The sequence below is a fragment of the Bos mutus genome, chromosome 1, assembly GCF_027580195.1.
Source record: "Bos mutus isolate GX-2022 chromosome 1, NWIPB_WYAK_1.1, whole genome shotgun sequence".
Classification (NCBI taxonomy): domain Eukaryota; kingdom Metazoa; phylum Chordata; class Mammalia; order Artiodactyla; family Bovidae; genus Bos; species Bos mutus.
In genome coordinates this window covers 10,204,227-10,224,800 of record NC_091617.1, presented here as the reverse complement: position 1 = coordinate 10,224,800, position 20,574 = coordinate 10,204,227, and positions in this window count along the sequence as shown.

The following is a 20,574-nucleotide window of genomic DNA, read 5'->3' as shown; positions in this document are numbered from 1 at the left end:
AAAACATCACTTCTTTGGCACTCAGTTTTCTTTGTAGTCCAACTCCCACATCCATACATGACCACTGGAAAAACCATAGCCTTGTCTACTTCTTTAAACCTTGCTTTAAGCATAGTTGCATCAGTTCAGTTCAGTTCAGTCACTCAGTCATGTCTGACTCTTTGCGACCCCATGAACTGCAGCACACCAGTGGTATAGATTTCTATTATAGTGGTAGAGCAAAGGAGTAAAATATTAACTGGGTACTGAAATTCAGTGTGTGGGAATATGTGTAAAAATTCTGATTAACTAAAAGAGCACTAAACTACATAGTGATGTAGTCTCTAATCAATTTCTCCCAAGCTTTGCCATGCCCTGACATGTACTCTGACATGACTACATTAAGGACGAATTCCTGAAGTCCAGATGGTACTCATAGTTATCAAACCTCTATTCTCACTTACTAATCTTTAAGGTATTTTAGCAATGATCCATCCAGTTGTTCAGCAAACATCCTTTAAGTCCTATTTGTACCTGTACTTTCTTAAGTGTTAGAAAGATATGTGAAGAAGAATCCTACACCACTTGTTGTCAAATACTCCATCTACTTTTAGATTTTTAAATTGTTGTAGCATAATGTGATTAACCTGTGACAGAGATGGACAGAGAGGAAGGAGTGATAAGCAACTAAAGCAAGTCTTGGGATAAATAGAATGGCTCCTAGAAGGTGTGTTAGGACCTGGGCCTTAATGTTGGAACTATCTAACAGGCATTGGGAAAGAGAGTTCTCATCAATAGGAATTCATATAGTCATATTGGTATATGAGATGTTTGGTTTATTACTGAACTTTGGAGTACTGTGTTCAATCTAATTAGCTTTATCTCAATTAAAGTTCATGTTAGGGACTGAAATATAAATGAAGCTAAAAGTGAAAGGCAAGTAGCAAAGATGTGAGAAAAGCTGGCAAATGCTGGAACCTAACTGAGGCATGAATTTATCGGTCTTCCTGGAGAAAGTGATCATTTGCTTTTCAAAACCATAATTATTTACACTGCAGTCCATTTTTCTAAAGAGGCACAAATAGCAGGTGGCTATAAAGCATACTCTCAAAGCATTTCAAACTAAAAAGAATAGGCAACAAAGACACACATTCTACCAGAATATGTCATGGTGCCCTTAACCACAATCTCATTTTTCAAGTTCCAGGAATAGATCTGCTTTTTTCACATTCAGATAGGCAAAAGCAAATGCAGAAATTACAGAGGCACTACCATAGAGTCATGTTAAATTTCTCACACAATTACTTTTGTTATGTTCAAAGCAATTATTTTTGTTGTCAGTGGGAATAAAATATATTAATATTGAAGAATGCAAAAAAATCAAACATATTCCTGGAAATTACAACCTAAGCTGTATGCAAGTAACCCATAGATTCTAGGGCTTGTATATTGTTAATGCTTCAGTTTTAATTTGTTGAGGTGGCTTGTTTTTCCCCTAATAGTTGAAGCACAATCTATCATCTTCAGTATAAAACATTAATAGCTGTGTTTCTGGTGCATGGGATGGGGCGGGTTATCACTATTACACTTAATAGCAGTATTTCCTTCTAAAAATGAAAATATTGGGCTTCTCTGGTGGCTCAGTGGTAAAGAATCTGCCTGCCAGTGCAGGCAACACGGGTTCAATCTGGAAGATCCCACAGGCCATGGAGCAACTAAGTCTGTGTGCCAGAACTAGTGCGTCTGTGCTCTAGAGCCTGGAAGCTGCAACTGATGATATCCATGTGACCTAGAGCCTGTGTTCCACAAGAGAAGGCACTGCAATGAGAGGCCCTTGCACACACAAGTAGAAGTGGCCCCCGCTTGCCACAATTGGAGGAAAGCCCATGCCGCAAAGGGGACCCAGCACAGCCACAGATAAATAAATCATTTTCAAAGTGCTTATTTTTTAAAAAAATTAAAAAATTGATATAAAAAAGCAAAGTACACAACTAATAGTTTTTTGAAGACTAAAATTTGGATGTAAGCTTCATAGGTAAACTTTGGTTTCATGATAATTTAACTATCTCACACACGAGGCATGTGGATCCCTCAACAAAATATGTGAACCTTAAAGACTTCTCTTTTCCATATGCAAATATTATACAATAATCAGGTGTGGCTCTTGCTGCTGCAGTTCTGCTCTTGGTATGGCAGTAAATAATTAACCAGCAAAAAAATCTTCTATGGCTCCAAGATCATCTGTTCTTTATAAAAACTGGTAAATAATAATGCAGATACTAATTATAATAATATATGCACAAAATTTGAATATTCATATGATCCATAATTCTAAAACACAATCATTTCCTATGGCATAGTAGAGAAAATATTTGTGTATTTTTGCATAGTTGAAGCTTTCTGAGTATATTTTACAGACATCTGAAAGACAGGTAAATTTGGGAAGATGACTGATTTAGCCAGTGAGACAATTTCAGAGAAATTTATCTGAGGGCTTGGGGAGCTGAGACTTAGAAGTGTGGAGGCATCCTATGAAGATACTGTAAAGCTGGAGACAATGATCTTATCTTTCCCCAAGAGAGATGTATACACATTCCAAAGGGTTAGAGTAAAAACATGGTCCCCAAGGATCAAAGCACTCAGGTTATTTTGTCCTAGGTTCTTCACTTATAGTACAAACCAGCATATGTTGGAGAACATCTGGATCTCATTGCTTCACCCCAGGGTTAAGAAATTGAGGCACCTGGAAGGCATATGCTTATTTGCTGGGTGTAAATAGTAGTCTTCTCTGACCTGGAAGCCTTGTGTGTGCATTTAGGATAATATTGATAAATATGGATATTAAGATTCAATCTTACTCCTCTTTTCTATTTTCCAAGATTTATCATTTTAGCTGTTTTTTCTTATGTTGCTCTCTTTATTTCAGATACAAGTTTTTACTACTTATTTAAGTACAAATTTGGTTAGAAAAACAGAAGCCAGTCTATATCTTTCAGTTGTATTAATACAAACAATTAGATGTTTATTTGATGGAAAGGCTGGGGAAAAAAATCTAGAAAACTACATATGAAGATCTTCACTTAAGCATGTAAACAAGTGGGTCTTACATGCTCACTCTAAAGCCACTAAAGAACCTCTGGACCATTCCCATCCAAGTACTTTGGTTATCAACACAAGTGAACATGATTCTCAAAAAGCTCAACTGGAGGCTTCTTGAACTCTTATATTGGTCCAGTGTCTATCTTCAGTGGACCCATGAAAATAAAACTTTATGCTTCTCCTTTATCTAAAATCTCATGAAAGTACTATTCTTTGGATGATGAAAAGAGAGACAGGGATCTGGAAAACACAGTTCCCTGCTTCTACTACTTACAGAAGACCTTAGAAGACTTGACATTAATAACTATTAAATTGACAATGGACAGTCCAGCCCATTGTTATTTCTTGACCCTCAAATTTAGATATATTGATAAATATACATATTTATTATAATATATTCAGTTAAGTTCAGTCTGACTCTTTGTGACCCCATGAACCGCAGCATGCTAGGCCTCCCTGTCCATCACCAATTCCTGGAGTCCACCAAAATCCTGGAGTCCACCAAAACCCATGTCCATTGAGTCGGTGATGCCATCTAATCATCTCATCCTCCATCGTCCCCTTCTCCTGCCCTCAATCTTTCCCTGCATCAGGGTCTTTCAGATGAGTCAGCTCTTCGCATCAGGTGGACAAAGTATTAGAGTTTCAGCTTCAACACCAGTCCTTCCAATGAACACCCAGGACTGATCTCCTTTAGGATGGACTGGTTGGATCTCCTTGCAGTCCAAGGGACTCTCAAGAGTCTTCTCCAACACCACAGTTCAAAAGCATTGATTCTTCGGTGCTCAGCTTTCTTCACAGTCCAACTCTCACATCCATACATGACTAGTGTAAAAACCATAGCCTTGACTAGACAGACATTTGTTGGCAAAGTAAGGTCTCTGCTTTTTCATATGCTGTCTAGGTTGGTCATAATTTTCCTTCCAAGGAGTAAGCGTCTTTTAATTCCATGGCTGCAATCACCATCTGCAGCAATTTTGAAAAATATTGCATATTATGTCTAAGTTTGGTGGGTCAAGAAATAACAATGGGCTGGATTGTCAATTGTCAACTTAATAGATATTATGATCAAGTCTTATTTTATAATAAATACAGGAAATGATTCAATGTTGTGATTCCATGATGGGAAACAAATTAATTGCAGAATTCTTGTTCTTAGTATGAATTCTTCTTTTTTGGTCTCCTAAAAGTTCTGGTAGATATAATTTTTTTTTAAATATTGATTTTCTATCTAATGATAAATAATAATAAAAGAGCATTTTCAATTCATTATATTTACTTTAGAAAATAGCATCATTGTCTATATACTTTTAGTAACAATAGAGATGTATCATTCTCAGGATGTGGTAAGGAAATTCCAAAGTCACCATCTGCTAAGAGATATCTCAAATGTTCAGAATATTGACACTTATAAAAATAAAAGCATAAGACTGAAAATCACTTTCTCTTCCATTCCTGATCCAAAGCCATCTGTTCAATCAAGAATTTCTTATCCAAGCATTTGACTTGGTTAATTTATGAATATGTGACCGTTTGGGATACAAGTCATAAAGTTTTCATTTTTTGATGAGATTTTGAGAATCAAACCGTTGTTCTTTCTTCAGAGCATAAACCATTTCCACAAAGATTTATACTGGAGAGTTCTTACTGAATAAGAAGAAAATTTAAATACCTCAGATCATCATTCTTTTCATTAACTCTTACAAATCTTTAAGCGTCAAGCTTTCAAATGTGTCAGGACAATTTAGCAAATCACATCAGAAATCTGTCAAGTAAATAATTTTATTTTGCCAACATTTTATTAATATAATAGATCTATTTATTTAAGAAGACCTTGCAGCCTTATAAAATACATTTCACTTTGTATCCTGTAGCTGACTACCATTCTGAAAATATTAAATTGCCATTTTACTCCATTATATATTATCTGATAATTATGAGTTATAGTAATAAGTAGACCTAAATAATTAAATTTGGTATTTAGGATGTTCAATTTCTTCTTTGTCATAAGAATATAAGGGTAAACAAAATTCATACTTGAATGTTCAGTATAACTGTACAGCTTTTTTAAACCCTCAGTTTAGCTCTTATTTTAATAGGAAAAAATTTTAGACTATTTTTAGGCTAAAATGTTTATGCTCTCAGAAGGCATGACAAAACATTTAAGACCAGAGTCAGGGAGAATTTTTCAGTCATTCTATCAAGAAGCAGTTGATTAATTTTAAAAAGTTTAACTGTAAAATTGGATTAACTAAAAATGAGCCAGAATAGTGTAGAGAAAGAGCCATAACACAGTTTAAAGTATCAAAGTCCTTTTTTGCAGTGCCATAAAGAATATAAAATGGAATTTGTGATTTTTACCATTGGTAATCTTAATATTGATACCAAGGCTATATAATGTGCATATTAAGTATGTTACTGAGGCTTTTTCTTTCTGTTCTCTTTGCCGACATTAAATACAAAAAATATTTTTAGGATGAAAAGGAATAAAAAAGAAATTGAGAACAAGTGCAGAGGAAAAGTAGTATTTGTTGGAAAGTTCTTGATGTCAAATGCACAAAGTGAATTTTATTATTTTACTTGATAAGAGACAGATTATAGGGTTTTCAATCTCAGCTTTCCTGGGATGAGATACTAAGCCTATTGTGTATACATTTTTTCATCTGTCAATGAGGATGGTACTGGGGCCTATTTAGGTTTGAATGAGTGTAAGTGTGTAAGACAGTTCGAATAGCATATGGTAAATTAGTCAGTGTCATATAAACATTTGATATTATTTAATCCTCACAAAATTGTAATGAATTAGAATATAAAATGGACCAGGGTAGGATCCTGAAATTATTATACTGGCATTTAACTAAGATTTGCTTCATGAACATAACCAGGAGTAACTCACTGAGAATATCAACATTTTGAATAAGAAATGCAATATTGACATATAGCTCCTCATGTATGAATATTTGAGTAAATACACATTCATTTATATTATGCACATACACATACACACACATACCTATAGGAAAGACCTGTCTATGATAAGCTGTATGAAATCAAACATTCCAGTGAAACAGAACAAGCAAATACTTATAGATAAATAACTGCTGAAAAATATCAGAATGAAAAAATTTAGAATATAAGTCTAAGTGAATTCTATTATTACCATATAAAATCTAGCTTTATTCTGTGAGTCACTGGTACACATACACAAACTCACATATATGTATATACACTAAAATTCATATACATATATAGACTAAAATTCATAAAATTCATGTCAACTGTAGCAAAGCATATTTTCCTCTCTTTAAGTTATTGAAGGAGGTACTGAGGATTATGTATTATTTTGAGCCCAGGGAAATTAGACAGATTTTGGCTTTTGAAGCAATATCCAGAAAGCTACTATTAGATTCAATTGCCAGTATTCACGAACATAAAATCCTTAGGTAGATATAAAGAAGAGGGAAAGTAATAACTTCACAAATAAAGCCACTATTATCTTAGAAGAAGTTTAATAAAGAACATCTACATTTGCCCATCCATTGTTCATGACCATTTGATGTGAGTTTTATGAGCAATAAACCAGACACAGGTTCATTTAGTTCTTTCATTATACTTATATTACCCCATATGTCAATAAACATGGAATATAATCCAATCTTTCCACTGTTATGGAACTTTTGATGAAAAATATAATGATAGGTTGAGGTAAGTAGATTACTCTTTTTCGTCTGCTCTTTGATGATGAAGTATGTGATGTAATTCAACTGACTTGAGGATTCTTCAAACTTTGTTTCCTTTTGAATATTTGCATAACCCTTCCTTTACACAATCTTCTTAGAAGAATATACCATATCAACCTCCTTTATTTAGAACAGCTGTAACCTTATCTGTTACACTTGCAATAAGTACTGAATAGTTCAGCCCCTACATATTCTTCTCCTCAGTTATCTTTCTCATATAGAGCCAAATGAAACTGATTAATGTGAGAAACATTAGACTAATGAGAGATTATATGGAACATCATTATTCTATATAAAGAATTTATATCACAATTTCCTGGATTCCTTAGATAACTGCTAACTATTTCAGATTTTGACTGAAGATTTGTATAATAAAAAAGTTTACATCAAGTTTTAAAAAAAGACTTACTTAAATCAAATTATGTATTAATTTTAATGTCTCCTATTATGTATTATTACAATTATGTATTCTGTATATAAATATTATGTACTATTAGAATATCTCCCATATAAACTTAGGAAACAAATATAGCAAATAACCTAGTAAAGAAGATTCTACCTTCCCAACTTTAGAAATAGAACCAAAGTTGCACATAAGTTAATATCATTGCTTAAGGTTTTTATGACTTTGAATAGTCTATTGTGAGAGATACTATTTGGGACAAATTGAGGACGAATTTATGAAACTTTATTTACTATGCCAAAGCCTTTGACTGTGTGGATCACAATAAACTGTGGAAAATTCTGAAAGAGATAGGAATACCAGACCACCTGACCTGCCTCTTGAGAAATCTGTATGCAGGTCAGGAAGCAACAGTTAGAACTGGAACATGGGACAACAGACTGGTTCCAAATAGGAAAAGGAGTACATCAATGCTGTATATTGTAACCCTACTTATTTAACTTATATACAGAATACATCATGAGAAATCCTGGGCTGGAAGAAGCACAAGCTGGAATCAAGTTTGCCAGGAGAAATATCAATAACCTCAGATATGCAGATGACACCACCCTTATGGCAGAAAGTGAAGAGGAACTCAAAAGTCTCTTGATGAAAGTGAAAGAGGAGAGTGAAAAAGTTGGCATAAAGCTCAACATACAGAAAACGAAGATCATGGCATCTGGTCCCATCACTTCATGGGAAATAGATGGGGAAACAGTGGAAATAGTGTCAGACTTTAATTTTTTGGGCTCCAAAATCACTGCAGATGGTGACTTGCAGCCATGAAATTAAAAGACGCTAACTCCTTGGAAGGAAAGTTATGACCAACCTAGATAGCATACTGAAAAGCAGAGACATTACTTTGCCAACAAAGGTCCATCTAGTCAAGGCTATGGTTTTTCCTGTGGTCATGTATGGATGTGAGTTGGACTGTGAAGAAAGCTGAGCACCGAAGAATTGATGCTTTTGAACTGTGGTGTTGGAGAAGACTCCTGAGAGTCCCTTGGACTGCAAGGAGGTCCAACCAGTCCATTCTAAAGGAGATCAGTCCTGGGTCTTCTTTGGAAGGAATGATGCTAAAGCTGAAACTCCAGTACTTTGGACACCTCATGTGAAGAGTTGACTCATTGGTAAAGACTCTGATGCTGGGAGGGATTGGAGGCAGGAGGAAAAGGGGATGACAGAGGATGAGATGGCTGGATGGCATCACGGACTCAATGGACGTGAGTTTGAGTGAACTTCTGGAGTTGGTGATGGACAGGGAGGCCTGGCATGCTGCAATTCATGGGTTCGAAAAGAGTTAGATGTGACTGAGAGACTGAACTGAACTGAAGGTGAGAAATATTGACCACATTCTTGTGCCTCAAAGGACTAACTTTTACACTATCATGAAGATTCCTAAAAATAAAGAATCTCATGCTCCCAGAACCAATGAATCTGAATTTTTATAAAGTCCAAAGATGATTCATATGAATCTTAATCTTTGAAATTCACTGGACTAGATGCTTTCTAACATTATATACTTTTTATGACTCTGATTCCTAGAATGGAGAATAGTGTAGGAAAAAGAATCTATTTCTAAGCTGATGCTATAGAAATTCGAAATGAGGCAAGAAATATAAAGGATGAGTTGGAGCATCTTGTAATGACAGAAAATATAGAGCTGCTCAAAATAAAAACCTATATTCATGGGGTACATAAAAAAAAAAAAAAAAACAGAGACAACTAAAGGAGCTCCTAATTGGCAAAACAATTAAGGAACAAATTAATAAGGAAGTACCAGAATAGAAATCCAAAGTATAAAATAAAAATCCATGAGGCCATACTAATATAAGTAAGTGATTAAATAAATAAATTCAAGAGAAAAGGCAAAACTTTTAAGCAGAAGAATTAAATACCTCCAAAGAAATTGAATGAATAGGAGATAAACAAATGATGATAGATAGATGTAAGCACAGATAGATCTTTAAGGAACTGGCTAATGCCATAACAGGGAATGCTGCTACTGCTGCTGCTAAGTCGCTTCAGTCATGTCCAACTCTGTGCAACCCCATGGACTGCAGCCTACCAGGCTTCTCCATCCATGGGATTCTCCAGGCAAGAACACTGGAGTGGGTTTCCATTTCCTTCTCCATATCAGGGAATGGCAAGTCCAAAATCTATAAGACATAACAGAAGACTGTAAACTCAGCAGAATTTTTATGTTAGAGTACTGAAGCAGAATTTCTTTTATTCTGATAAACCTTGGTTTATGGTCTTCAACTAATTGGGTGAGGCCCACTCCCATCATGAAGGGTAATCTGCTTAAAGTCAACTGATTGTAAATACTAATGACTTCTACAAAATACTCTCACAACAGTGCATAAACTAGTGTCTGACCAAATAGCTGGACATAATACCCTAGCAAGAGTGACACATAAAATGAACCATCAAAAATTCCAAATAATTTATGTACATATTCTGCTGTTGACCAGAGGAACCATAACTCCCCATCCTGTAAGGGTGAGCTGCATATAAATATGCCCTCTCAAAACACAATATAGGATGTGTGAGTAACTCGACAGCAAAGCAACCTGACAGACACTACTTCATCCAGATGGTCAAGGTTACCACCAATAATGATAAATCATGTTGATAGTAAGAATCCTTGATATGAGGTGATAGAAACAGCACTTTAACTATCTGGTCTTTCTCTCAAAACCTATCCCAAACTAATCATGAGAATAATGCCAGACAAATTCCAATTGAGGAGTATTTTACAAAACATCTCAATAATATTTCTTAAAGCCGGTGAGATCATCAAAAATAGGGAAAGTCTGAGGAACTGCCACAACCAAGAGGAGCCTAAAGAGACCTTACAATTTAATGTAATGTGGTTATTTGAATGACTGTTTCCTGGATGGTCATGGAACATTAAATGGAAAAGAAAAATCAGGAAAGAACTAAGGAATTCTGAATAAATTATGGATTTTAGTTAATAATAATAATTCACTAATTTTAACTAACATATCCTATTAATGTAAGCTGCTAGTAATAGAGAAAACTGGGTGTGGGTATTTGAAAACTCTATTATCAGCTCAAGTTTTTCTATAAATTCTAAAACTTTCCTAAAATTAAAGTCAATTAAAAATAATTGAATTGGTAACTAATACCTCTTGGGGGTAAAGGCAGTAGTTTTAGTATATAAGTCTGCATTGCACTACATACTAAAAATGGATTGATAAAAATAGCCTTCTTATTAACAAAGTCATGGTGGGTGGAAAAGACTGAAAGATTAAATAGTGTCAAAATGGCATTAAGAAGATTATATATAAAGTACATTTAGCTGTTTCCTTGGACTCCAAAATCACTGTGGATGGTGACTGCAGCCATGAAATTAAAAGACACTTGCTCCTTGGGAAAAAAGCTATGATGAATATAGACAGCATATTGAAAAGCAGAGACACTACCTTGCTGACAAAGATTTGTATAGTCAAAGCTATGATTTTTCCAGTAATCATGTTCAGATGTCAGAGTTGCACCATAAAGAAGGCTGGGCACCAAAGAGTTGATGCTTTCAAACTGTGGTGCTGGAGAAGACTCTTGAGAGTCCCTTGGACTGCAAGGAGATCAAACCAGTCCATTCTGAAGGAAATCAACCCTGAATATTCAGTGGAAGGACTGGTGCTGAAGCTCCAATAATTTGGCCACCTAATATGAAAAGCTGACTCATTGGAAAAGACTTTGATGATGGGAAAGATTGAAGGCAGGAGGAGAAAGGTACGACAGAGAATGACATGGTTGGATGGCATCACCGACTCAATGGACATGAGTTTGATCAAACACTGGAAGATGGTGAAGGACAGAGAGGCCTGGTGTGCTGCGGTCCATGGAGTTGCAAAGAGTCAGGCCCAACTTAGCAACTGAACAACAAAACAGATTAAAAGGGCATTTAATAAGGAGTTGATAAAAGTTCACCAGGAAACTAAAATGCTTTACATATATAAACATACATCTCAAACAAGTAAATAAATGTGGTGGGAGGATTCTTTCAAGTATGACAGAATGGCCTGTATCAAATCACCCTTAACACAAGTAACATTCATTATTCTGGAAGATATGAAAGTCAACTATGTGAAGATATGAAAGTCAACTATGACCAATAGCAAGCAGAAATTAGAGAGGAGTTGAACCTCCTAAGAAAGAAACAGTACCAGTAAGATTTGTTTGTTTGTCTGAAGCCATTCTCCACACTGTATGGAGTAAGAAAAGTAAAATCAAAGTGGAACCCTGTCACATTATTTTTCTGAAGGATTAGAGGGCAGAAATCAAGGCAGCCAGAGCAACTGAAACTTAGAGAAAGCAACATACAAGGCAGGAAATCACAAGAGACATGCTTCAAATCCTGCACTTAAACTCTACCAAACTTTTGGCTGATCCCTGAGGACATTTTCAACAGCTGTGTCAAAAACAGCAGACGGTAGAAGAAAGGAAATGAACAGAAAGTTAAACTCCTTCTCACTTGACAAGATGCATGTTTTATACTTTCAGACCAGCTAAGTTAATTACTTGCAAGAACAAAAAAGAAAAAAACAAAAAACAATATTCTTTGGTGTAACAAACAAACAAACAAAAAAATCTAGAATCTCAACAATATATCATCCCCAACATCTGCTGCTGCTGCTAAGTCTCTTCAGTCATGTCTGACTCTGTGCGACCCCATAGATGGCAGCCCACCAGGCTCCCCGGTCCCTGGGATTCTCCAGGCAAGAACAATGGAGTGGGTTGCCATTTCCTTCTCCAATGCATGAAACTGAAAAGTGAAAGTGAAGTCTCTCAGTCATGTCTGACTCTGGACTGCAGCCTACCAGGCTCGTCCACCAGTGGGATTTTATCCAGTAGGCAGTAAAAACTATCAAACCTATGAAAAATAGGGACATAGTTAAAAACAAAAACAAACAAACAACAAAAAAAAAACCTTGTCAATAGAAACTAATCTTGATACGACCCAGTGCATGTGCTCAGTTGTGTCTGACTCTGTGACCCCATGGACTGTAGCCCAACAGGCTCCTTTGTCCATGGGGATTCTCCAGGCAAGAATACTGGAGTGGGTTGCTTGCCCTGCTCCAGGGGATCTTCCCAACCCAGGGATCCAACCTACGTGTCCTGTGTCTCCTGCATTGGCAGGCCAGTTCTTTACCCGCTGAGCCAGTGGTGTGTAATAGACATCAATATTGCAATTATATTCAAGGACTTGAGAGAAAGTTAGCTGATAATGAGTGAAGATAACTAAGCACAATTAAGGGAAAATTCTAGAAATGGAAATTAAACTGTCTAAAATAAAACATTTACTGCATTATCTTAATACCAAATTAGAGTTGAAAGAAAAAAATCTGGTGATTTTGGGAATAGATAAACTGAAATTATCCAACCTGAAGAATAGAGAGAAAATACATTTTAAAAAATAGAATCTTGATGATATAGGAAAAAATGTCTAATGTCTATGTGCAATTCAAGCTCCAGTAAGGGAAGATAAATGGAATGCAGTAACAAAACTATTATAAGAATTAATGCCAAATATATCCCAAATGAGGTGAATTAAGAAACTCAGTAAATGCCCGAACGTGAGAAGCACAAACATAAGACATATGGGCACACATTATAGTCAAATTGTTCAAAATTCAGTTCAGTTCAGTCACTCAGTCGTGTCCGACTCTTTGCCACCCCATGAACTGCAGCACACCAGGCCTCCTTGTCCATCACCAACTACTGGAGTCTACCCAAACCCAAGTCCATTGAGTCGGTGATGCCATCCAACCATCTCATCCTCTGTCATCCCCTTTTCCTCCTGCCCTCAATCTTTCCCAGCATCAGGGTCTTTTCAAATGAGCCAGCTTTTCACATCATGTGGCCAAAGGATTGGAGTTTCAGCTTCAACATCAGTCCTACAAATGAAAACCCAGGACTGATCTCCTTTAGAATGGACTGGTTGGATCTCCTTGCAATCCAAGGGACTCTCAAGAGTCTTCTCCAACATCATAGTTCAAAAGCAAAATTAAACCTAAGGAAAAAAAGTTAATTTTGGTCACACAGCTTGTAGGATCTCAGTTCCCATTAGAGACGGGATTTCCCTGGTGGTTCAGTGAGTAAAGAATCAGCCTGCAATGCAAGAGACCACCTGTAATGCAGGAGACCTGGGTTCAGTCCCTGGGTTGGAAAGATCCCTTGGAGAAGGAAATGACAATGTGCTCCAGTTTGCCTAAATCACATGGACAGAGGAATCTAGTGAGCTATAGTCATGGGATCACAAGTTTCAGACACAACTTGGTGATTAAAACCAAAAATGCAATGGAGATTGAACCTGGGTAATGGCAGTGAAAGTTTGGAATCCTAACCATTAGGCCACCAGGGAATTCCATTGGAAAAATCTTAAATGCAGCCCAAGAATAATAAATGATATATTTAGGAAACAAGATTTTTAAAAACGATGACTTCTCATCAGTAACCATGGAGTCAAGAAGACAATAGAGTGACATCTTTAAAATTCTGACACAAAGATGACAGCTTACAATTCTGGATTTAAGAAATTATATTTCAAAAATTAAAGCAAAATAAATACATTTACAGATAAGCAAAAGCAAAGAACATGTTCTGGTGGACCTGCATTATAAAAAACTCATTATAAGTGGATTCAAGCTGAAGGATAACATCAGATGAAACCACGTGAAATCACACCAGATATAGCTATAGGAGTAAATAGACTGTTGGAAATAGTAGGTAAATATTTTAATCTTTTAATTATCCTTTTTGTCTTTTTTGGTAAAGATATTGGTTTAAAACAGCAAATATATTATTGTTTTCTAGGTTTTATAACATGTGTAGATATAATATATGACAACTACAGTATTAAAGCCCTGGAGAAGGGAAAGGCTACTGACTCCAGTATTCTGGCCTGGAGAATTCCATGGACTGTATAGCCCATGGGGTCGAAAAAGTCAGACATGACTGAGTGACTTTCTCTCATTCACTCACAGTATTAAAGATGAGAGAGGATCACATATGTTAATCCCTAGAGTGACTGAAAAAATTATGGAACGAATTATAGTATATTTGGACACAGCCAGGATGTGAATATGGTTGGACAAAAAATCAGGTATTTGGAATCAAATAACCTAGATAGCATATTCAAAAGCAGAGACATTACTTTGCCAACAAATGTCCGTCTAGTCAAGGCTATGGTTTTTCCTGTGGTCATGTATGGATGTGAGAGTTGGACTGTGAAGAAGGCTGAGCGCCGAAGAATTGATGCTTTTGAACTGTGGTGTTGGAGAAGACTCCTGAGAGTCCCTTGGACTGCAAGGAGATCCAACCAGTCCATTCTGAAGGAGATCAGCCCTGGGATTTCTTTGGAAGGAATGATGCTACAGCTGAAACTCTAGTACTTTGGCCACCTCATGTGAAGAGTTGACTTATTGGAAAAGACTCTGATGTTGGGAGGGATTGGGGGCAGGAGGAGAAGGGGACGACAGAGGATGAGATGGCTGGATGGCATCACTGACTCGATGGACGTGAGTCTGAGTGAGCTCCGGGAGTTGGTGATGGACAGGGAGGCCTGGAGTGCTGCGATTCATGGGGTCGCAAAGAGTTGGACATGACTGAGTGACTGAACTGAACTGAACTCTAGTTTTTCATAGCTTTCCTTCCAAGAAGCAAGCGTCTTCTAATTTCATGGCTGCATTCACCATCTGCACTGATTCTGGACCCCAAGAAAATATCTATCACTGCTTCTACCCTTTCCCTCTCTACCTGCCAGGAAGTCATGGGACCTGATGACATGATCTTAAGCCTTTCAATGTTGAGTTTCAAGCCAGCTTTTTCTCTCTCTTCATGAGAAACCTAGACAGCATATTGAAAAGCAAAGACATTACTTTGTCGACAAAGGTCCATATAATCAAAGTTATGGCTTTTCCCGTAGTCATAAACGGACATGAGAGTTGGACCATAAAAAAGCCTGGGCGCCAGGGAGTTGATGCTTTTGAATTGTGGTGCTGGAGAAAACTCTTGAGAATCCCTTGGATTGCAGGGAGATCAAACCAGTCAATCCTGGAGGAGATCAACCCTGAATGTTCCCTGGAAGGACTGATGCTGAAGCTGAAGCTGAAGCTCCAATACTTTGGCCATCTGATGTGAAGAGCCAACTCATTGGAAAAGACCCTAATGCTGGGAAAGATTGAAGCAAAAAGGAAAAGAGGGTGGCAAAGGATGAGACAGTTAGATAGCATCACTGACTCAGTGGACTTGAATCTGAGCTAATTCTATGAGATATGGAAGACAGGGAAGCCTGGCGTGCTGCATTCTATGGGGTCACAAAGAGTTGAACACAACTTAGCAACTAAACAACAATAATAACAACCACAACCCTAGTTTAAGTTTTTCTCTACTCTACCACTTATTAGTTAAGAGATGTTTTAAAATGACTTGGTGGCTCAGCTGGTAAAGAATCCACCTGACAATGAAGGAGATACAAAGAGATCTGGGTTCAATCCCTGGGTTGGGAAGATCCCCTGGAGAATGAAATGGCAATCCACTCCAGTATTCTTGCCTGGAAGAATAGCACCTATACTATAGCTCAACAGATAGAATTTATTCGTCTCCAACTTCCCTCTCTATTCACAAATAACCAGGTTAGAGCCATTACATAGCCATTGCCTTCTCCAGGGGCTCTTCCCAACCTAGGGATTGAATCTGGATCTCCTCCATTGCAGGTGGATCCTTTACCATCTGAGCCACCAGGGAAGCCCTAATACATATAGCAGCAGTACTTAAAAGTTTCTTGTGAAAACATCTGAATATATTGGAAAAAACAGTAGCAGCACTGGAAGAAGTATATGAAATATGCACCAGTTAATGATTGATGTATCCAAAGAGCATGTAAAACGTTAAGAACATATAATTTAAGAGCGCTGAAAAAATAAAAGGCGAATTCAAAGGAGTAAGAGGAGTGAGAGATTCATCTGAGAAAAATCATCATGGAGACAGGAGTTGATGAAAGACAGCAACCAGAAGCAGTGTGGAGATACAAAAGCTGTTAATAGCTTGAGAGAAAGAGAATGTCATCAAGTCATGTCCACTTGGAAACATGTGCAAGTAGGAGAAGTACAAAGTCTTTTCATCTCCCAGTCCTTACAACTAAATTACTGACTCTGGAGAATCAGTCATAAGCTTGAAATTATGGCCTCATTACCCAGTTATATGCTTTATTAAATATTAAAGTCTACCTTGTGATGACAAAAGTGAATTCCATGGATACATAAAAATAAATTGAGCTTTTTTTAAAGGGTAGCTCAATTATAATTATTAATTTATCTATAAATTCATGATTAAAATTACAGGATATAGAAATAGGACTAAGATTACAAGCCCTAAGAAAAACTCTAACACTTGAGGAAAAAACCAGTATTTTGTGAACAGTTTATATAATCACTTGAATTCTATTAATTAGAATTTCTAAATTTTTTTTGTACATAATATAAGGCATGTATCTGCTTTAGACTATGGGGAAGCCGAAAATATTGTGACTTTTTTATACTTGGTTTATCATAAAATTTTCAATGTGTGACTATTATAGTATGTTGTAGGGCTCAATAATTCAGAGCAGATGGTGGTAGTTGCTCAAGTTAATGAACTGACTGTTTCTTTCTGCATGTGGCACATCCAATGAATCTCTACTGAAGATGTTCAGAAGAGAAAAAACCTACTAAGTCCAATTTCTGGGAAGCAGAAGGCATGAGATACCAGTGTTGCTGCCTTGGCTGACCTGTCTTGTTCAGAGTATTATCAAAAAGGCTGTACTCTCTCTACCAATTCATTGGCTGTCTTCAGAGATACATGGCAATTCTAAATTGGAATGAAAGCAAAAAATAAAAATGAAAAAGGATATACAAAGGATGGCAGATGAAAGGAAAATTATACTGTACATACAAAGAAGGAAGGAAGGGAGGAAAAGAGTAGGGAGGCAAGGAAGGAACTAGAAGACTCCATGTTTTGGACCTTGCTCCCCCTCTGTCCCACATATGAACACATTAATAAGAAGTCCTGGGTGTACCCTCCTTAGTGACAGCAGGAGGTGCAAACTACACAAGTTTTTGCTCTGGGCAGACTCACTCCTGCTTCACCCCTTAACCACCATAAAAATCCCACCCTGTCCACATACAGCCTCAGTATGTAAATTAAAAAAATCTTTTCATCCCCTCCTTGGTGTATGATGTCATCAGTCTTGACACTGAAACCAAATCTTAGGTGATGTCCACCTAACTACAAAGGCAATCTCATTAGCACTTGAGAGCAGCCTCAAGTTAGAGGTATGTGTGTTAAATCCCACCTAAGAGTGCTATATGGGGCTGTTCAGCACAAACCTAACACTGTATTGTTGTGAATGAGAGTCGGCACATCAAATGCATCCTCTAAAGAAATGGTTAGTTTAATAGTCTTAAGGTTTGTTTTCTGAAGATCGTATTCTGGTTTATTTGGGGGAACCTTTTCCCTCAAAATAAACAAATCCTTATTAAAACAGGAATTTGGAGGGTGGAAAAAAGGTGACTATAATAGAAAAGAAAGAAATGAGGGAAATGAAAAAAAAAAAAAGAAGAAGAAGAAATCATGAAACATAAAGAGAAGACAGTCAAATCTAATCCTTTCTTGTGAATCTTTTTGTCCCAAGCAAAAAAATAAAGGTCCCAACCATTTTCCTTCCCCAAATATGGGAATTGGTCTGTCCTACCCATAAGAGGGCTTTTCAGGTGGAACTAGTGGTAAAGAACCCAACTACCAGTGCAGGAGAAATAAGAGATGCAGGTTCAATCCCTAGGTGGGGAAGATCCCCTGGAAGAGGGCATGGCAACCACTCCAGTATTCTTGCCTGGAGAATCCCATGAACAAGAGGACCATAGCGGGCTACTGTCCACAGGGCCGCAAAGAGTTGGACATAACTGAAGCTACTTAGCACACAGGCACACACTACCCATAAGAACTAATTAAAAAAGGTTAATAACAATATGAAAAGAAAATGTTATGTGATAACACTATGGAATGCATTTGATTTAGAAAAACCAAGACAAGCCAAAAAATTAGACAATCCTTACTCATATTTAGTCTTCAAATGCCTAAGTGAGATGAGTTTGGTGGCCTCAAGGGAGCTTAGTTTGAGTCCTTACAAAATTATCACAGAAGTTAGAAATAACTGGATACGTGTAATGATATGTGCATGCATGTAGTTAAGTGTGTTATAATTACTTCAAAAACAATATATCTTAGCTATACTATGTTTTTGGTTATTTTCAAGTAAGGCTTTCCGTAAAAATCTCTGCATTTAAAAATCCTATCAGGGCTTCCCTAGTGGTCCAGTGGTTAAGAATCTGCCTTGCAATGCAGAGGACACCAGTTCTATCCCTGGTCCAGGAAGATCCTACATTCTGTGGAACAGCTAAGTCCTTGCATCACAACTGCTGAGCCCATCTGCTGCAACTACTGAAGCCCGTGCACCTAGAGCCCATTCTCCACAACAAGAGGAGCCATGAGAGGAGAAGTCTGCACAAGACAACAAAAAGTAGCCCCCACTAGCCGCCACAACTAAAGAACGTCCATTCACAGACATGAAGACCCATCACAGTCAAAAATTAAAATAAACAAACCTCAAAAAAAAAAAAACTCATTAGTGTGTTAGATGATTCTAATAGTAGAGATATAATGGTTACACAGAAATGATGTTGAAATGGAGGTATGCAAGGTTGTTTATAATGCTGTGTCAATGTTTGCCTTTGCAAATTAACAGAAACTATCTTCACTGTGCCTAGTATAAGGCTTTGCCTCTTTGGTATGAAGTAAGTTCATTGAAATAACCACCCATTGTTCTCTCTAATCCAAGCTCTGTTTGTCTAGGCTGATGACTAAAAGACCATATACCTTGACTTTATTGGCCTTGGTAGCCCTGCAAGTTCATGAGACAAATCACTGTTCAATTTTATTTTCACTTTGGTGTGCTTTTAGTTTTCATCTCATTTTGTTGGAAACATGATCATAAGAAAAACTGATACCTCTTCAAACTATAATCAGATAGGGAGAGTCAAAGAGAACACTTCCTCATGGGCCTTGGTTCTTGGTAAGGACACAAAGAAGGATCTGAGGTCTTAACCATGGCAAAAACAAGTTTATCAAAGGAAGAACAGAAAGAATACCTCAAGAGAGAGGTGGGTGAAGTCAAGAGAGGCATTGGAGATGGAATGATTAGGTATGAGGTTTTTCAAGACAAACTTTTACGTATTCATCTAGGAGGGTATGGACTGACAGTTTTGATTGACATTTGCAAGTTACATAACAACAGGCTATAATATTTATGTCTTTCCCATAATTCAGTCTGTTGTAATCAGATATATGCATGTATAGAATATTTACGAACACTTAACAGGCTCCCTGTGAAAAATTGTTAAGAAAATTCTTAAAGACATGGGAATACCAGCCACCTGACCTGCCTCTTGAGAACCCTGTATGCAGGTCAGGAAGAAACAGCTAGAACTGGACATGGAGCAAGAGACTGGTTTCAAATAGGAAAAGGAGTACATCAAGGCTATATATTGTCACCCTGCTTATTTAACTTATATGCAGAGTACATCATGAGAAACGCTGGGATGGAAGAAGCACAAGCTGGAATCAAGATTGCTGGGAGAAATATCAATAACCTCAGATATACAGATAATACCACCCTTATGGCAGAAAGTGAAGAAGAACTAAAAAGAGCCTCTTGATGAAAGTGAAAGAGGAGAGTGAAAAAGTTGGCTTAAAGCTCAACATTCAGAAAACTAAAATCATGGCATCCGGTCTCATCATTTCATGGCAAATAGATGAGGAAACAGTGGAAACAGTGACAGACTTTATTTTGGGGGGCTCCAAAATCACTACAGATGGTAATTGCAGCCATGAAATTAAAAGACGCTTACTCCTTGGAAGGAAAGTTATGACCAACCCAGACAGCACATTAAAAAGCAGAGACATTACTTTGTCAACAGAGGTCTGTCTAATCAAGGCTATGGTTTTTCCAGTAGTCGTGTATGGATGTGAGAGTTGGACTATAAAGAAAGCTGAGGGCTGAAGAATTGATGCTTTTGAACTGTGGTGTTGGATAAGACTCTTGAGAGTCTCTTGGACTGCAAGGAAATCAAAGCAGTCCATCCTAAAGGAAATCAGTCTTGGGCGTATTTATTGGAAGGACTGATGTTGAAGCTGAAACTCCAATACTTTGGCCACCTGATGCAAAGAGCTGATTCATTTGAAAAGACCCTG